The sequence below is a fragment of the Octopus bimaculoides genome, chromosome 13 (assembly GCF_001194135.2).
Source record: "Octopus bimaculoides isolate UCB-OBI-ISO-001 chromosome 13, ASM119413v2, whole genome shotgun sequence".
Classification (NCBI taxonomy): domain Eukaryota; kingdom Metazoa; phylum Mollusca; class Cephalopoda; order Octopoda; family Octopodidae; genus Octopus; species Octopus bimaculoides.
In genome coordinates, this window is record NC_068993.1 from 24,625,026 (window position 1) to 24,629,970 (window position 4,945).

The 4,945-nt window shown below is 33.0% G+C and overlaps 1 protein-coding gene across 2 annotated transcripts in view; it reads right to left on the bottom strand.

Annotated features, from left to right (window-relative positions):
• The window catches only part of LOC106883780 (glutamate receptor ionotropic, kainate 2), a 276,968-nt gene that overhangs the window by 133,940 nt on the left and 138,083 nt on the right, over positions 1-4,945 (bottom strand). The gene's annotated exons all lie outside the window — the stretch shown is intronic.

Consider the following 4,945-nt stretch of genomic DNA (forward strand, 5'->3'; position numbering starts at 1 on the left):
ATATATATATATATATATACACACACATAGGCGAAGGAGTAGCTGTGTGGTAAGCAGCTTACTTCCTAATCACATGGTTCCGCGTTCAGTCCCACTGCGCGGCACCTTAGGCAAGTGTCTTCTAGTATAGCTTCTGGCCGACTAAAACCTTGTGAGTGGATTTGGTAGACGGAAACTGAAAGAAGCTCGTCGTATATATATGAATGTATGTACGTATGTATTTGTGTGTCTGTGCCCCCGCCACGACCACCGCCATCGCTTGACAACCGATGTTGGTGTGTCTACCCAACGTTTCGGCAAAAGCAGCCGATAGAATAAGTGGTAAGCTTACAAAGAATAAGTCCTGGGGGCGATTTGTTTGACTAAAGGCAGTCAAATGACTGAAACAAGTAAAAGAATAAAAGAATATATACATAGGTGTGTATGAGTGTATATATAAATAAGAAAATGAGATGACAAAGGAATAAATAAATATCGTATTAACTTCATTAGCTTACAGCTGTTTCTGCTCTAAGATGCAGTGGACTTATAGCTGAGTACCTGAGTAACACATCACATGTCGACATAAGTGTGTGCCTGAGGGAATTATTTTCGTATAAGCTTTAATGAATCTAAGTTTACTAAAAATTTAGTTGTTTCAATGTATAAAATTTATGATAAAATACTACCATTGTCTTTTTTTCCACAAATCAGCACTCACTTGACATATTTTAGTAATTCTAAAGTTCAGTGAAGATTATACTGCCTACATGATACTTTAAATTTATATTTACTGTCTGAATTGCCATCGAATATTGCCCACAAAACATTACGATACATTCTCTTTGTCAGAATCTTGCCATTCATATAAGTAGCTCTAAACATTTGATTTGCTAACTCTTCCGATGTCTTGAAGAAATCCTTTCAGTTGCATTAAATTTGAACCAGAGCAAAAATTTAATTCCAATGGCCGGTTTATTAGTTTGCATATGTCTCGCATTTTCTTTCGCTCAGGAGCAACTAGTCAAGTTATTCATATTTCCAACTTATTATAACAATATCGCAATATACATTCAGGGCACGTAAGTAACATAAAAACTATTCAAAAGCACACTTGTAGCAGTAAGTGCACATCTATATGGTCATGCTTCCAGTCAGAAATAATAGCTAGATTTACCTCAAAGGGTACCTTTCATCATAAAAAAAGGAAGATACATAAGTTTCTATAGTTCGAAATACAACCATGAAAATGCAGGACAGATATGCCTGGATTACACCACTCAGACTAACAAAGCTTTTTATTCCAGCAGTTAGAAAACCTATAATTCCAATATTTTATACTATTTTATTTTGCAGCATTCTGTGGAAAAATCTTTTGTAACATTAGAATTGATAATTTCAGAGAAAGACAGCGATTCAATCGATGTTCAAAATTGCTTTCGCATCCTGCAATATTAGTTTGAGTTCACTTCGCGGCAGCGTGTTTCAAGTCCGATCCGAATACTAAGCACTTTATGAAATCTCTTCTCTACCATAGCATTCTGCTGTTGCAGACATCCGTTACAAACAGACTGAAAGACACATAGATAGATAGATAGATAGATAGATAGATAGATAGATAGATAGATAGATAGATAGATAGATAGATAGATAGATAGATAGATAGATAGATAGATTTTCTTAATCCAAACCTGTAACACCATTGTGGTGCTATTGCTAATCAAAATTTATATAAAACATAAATGCGGTGAAGATGCTAATTTATACCAGGTAATCTTTTAAAGAAAATTCCTGAAATGACTTACACCTTATTAGTCTATGATTAAATAGACGTCTGCAACAAACCATTTTTCTTTCTCATTTCTGTCATCCACACAAGCTTATCACACATTAATCAAACCTTATTTCAATATAAAGATATTTAAAAACATTCATCTGTTGGACAGCATGACACCTAGTCTCCCTCAACATGAAAACAAAACCGTATGAAAAGTTAAAGAACCAGCTTTACAGCACTACAACCTCTGGATTAATAAATAATTCACAACTAAAACATTCAAAGTTGCTACGAACGCTAATCGTCACAGTCTTTGACGGTCTCACAAAACGGTTTCCCCGTTGACTAAGCTGCAACACAGAGGTTAGTTTTTCATCACAATGAAAATATAATAATGAAATATAATCTCTGCTACATACATATTCTACATCATATGTAATGTAGAGTGTTTGTTTATGTAGCAGCAGTGTCAAACAACCACTGTGTGTGTGTGTGTGTGTGTGTGTGTGTGTGTGTGTGTGTGTGTGTGTGTGTACATATACGATGGACTCCTTGACTTATTTCAGTTTCCGCCAACCAAATCCACTCAGAAGGCTTTAGTCGGCCCAAGGCTATATTAGAAGACACTTACCCAAGGTGCCACACAGTGTGACTGAACCCCGAACCATTTCATTGGGAAGCAAGCTTCTTACCAGAGAGCCATTTCTTCCATTCTACAAATGTTCCTGTTGTTTCTTCAAATGATGTAACATATACTTGGCTGCATTGTTCCTTTGTTTTGTTTTGTTTTGTTTTTGTTTTGTTTTCTGCTCAAAATGAAGAGATGGCATTTTGTTCGACTCTCTATTGAACTTACCAATTTAACGCCTTGACATCATCTAAAACAATAACACTGCTTGTGTCTCAGTAAACTTTTCTTAAAAGCTGTCAGTCTGTGATAATGCCGCCGATAAATAAATAGAGCAATAAATATAGTCGAAAGAGCAATATTTTAAAATGATATTTATTCGCCAATGCTTGCGTCCAATAATGAATCGATGTAGATTGGTAGTCTTCTTTTTTTTTTTTTTGCATCTCCAAACACAACAAAACTTACGGACTGAGACATACATCATTCACTTGACTATAGTGTCTACACTAAACAACTAAACAGTATAAAACTTATTGCATCCACTTTTTTCTCCATAGTTTGAATATTTTCCACTAGATATCAAAAAGCAGTTCAAACCCAGAGATAAAAGAAGCAATATTTTAAAATGTATAACTATAAATAGAATTCAACAGAATTCTAGTCTAAACATTCGAAAACAAAACGGCTCGAATTTGGAGATAAGTTTTCTCATATCTAAATAATTGGGTTAAAGCATATGCTATCAATATAAGTGAGAGCTAACCTATAAGCCTCAAGTTTTTCACTGGAAGTAATTGTAAAACAGCTATAGGATTAAGGAGATTTGGAACAAGAAATCTTGTGGTGTTGAATGAAATTAACAAACAGTTATGTTTCTAAAATGCCTGTAGCATGTGCTATATCATAGCGAACAATGTAATCAAGGGATATGGAAGATAAAATTTTCGTTAAAACACTCGATTTTAAACTATAAAATATCTCAGGATTGTCAATATATTCAGGCTATGCAATAAAACTTTCAAATTCAAACTATACTTATTCGTATACGTTCAAAAATACAATTCGTTAACATTGTAAATTAGTCAGGAATATATCTTTGACACAAATCTAGAATTAATCATACGTTTTATAGTTATAATCAACGCATTATACGTTTCCTGGGTATATTCAACCGTATTGTGATTCGACGTAATCAACATGGAATCAATCATTCAAATGTGATTATAGACTAGACATCATGCATTAACTATTATCTTCTACGTGCTATTATTATTAATATAATGCATAGGAACTTAATTAATACAATATTTCGCTTGTTTGGAACATAAAATAGTGAAATATTGAACTCGCATACAATAACCAGTCTATTGCAGGAAGCAACTGCCTAGTGAGAAAAGATTAAAAAAAATTCGCTTGATCACAAAAGCAGAACGTTTTGATATTTCCTCAGACATCGGAATAATAGAAACATTGTCTAATGCTCGAAGAATGTCCCACGTTTTTCTTCAGCATCTAAAACGATCAATCAATTTTCATTTTTCATTGCCATATTTGAAGATTTAGATAGATAGATAGATAGATAGATAGATAGATAGATTGAATAACAGCTTGAAAAAGTTTCGTATTGTGAAGCTGAATCAACTAAATGTTTGGAACTCTATAACGTTATATATATGTCTGTGTGTGTGTGTATATATATATATATATATATATATATATATATATATATATATATATATATATACACATATATTTATATAAGGGCATTACTATACAAGAATGCCTCACGCTAAGAGGGACTCTAAGGTCAAACTACCATAATAAACAGATTTTTACGGAACGCGAGGAAATGCAACTCGCAAAGCTAGCCCCTTAAAAACAGACTAAATTATAGATCATGATTTCGTAGTTATTGTAGTATTATGCAACTTCTACTGGTCAGTATAATATGGTCACGACACATAGAACTAAACATAAAATCAACATTAGCTAGCTACTTGATAAATTCTCATAAAAGAATTCATCCTATTATTGAATTAAATGAATAACCAGAATATATTCAGTGCAGAATTTATTCTGAAAAAAAAACACATGTACCGAGATGCAATTCGAAAAGCCGCCACTTACATAGATATATAGGGATAAACAATCTTCTATGTACTATACTGGATACACGAGGTGTTCGTTTGGTATGTTGATTTTCTGTTTATTTCTATGTCTTGACCATATTATACTGACGAGTAGAAGTTGCATAATACTGCAATAACTACGAAATCATGATCTATAATTTAGTCTGTTTTTAAGGGACTAGCTTTGCGAGTTGCATTTCCTCGCGTTCGGTAAAAATGTGTCTATTATGGTAGTTTGACCTTAGAGTCCCTCTTAGCGTGAGGCATTCTTGTATAGTAATGCCCTTATATAAATAAATATATTTTGGGGAATAAATGATGGATTTTTCCCTTATGAGGATTTTTTCACGCTAGCTACTTAATAAATTCTTATAAAAGAATTCATCGTATTATTGAATTATATATACATATATATACATATATATATAT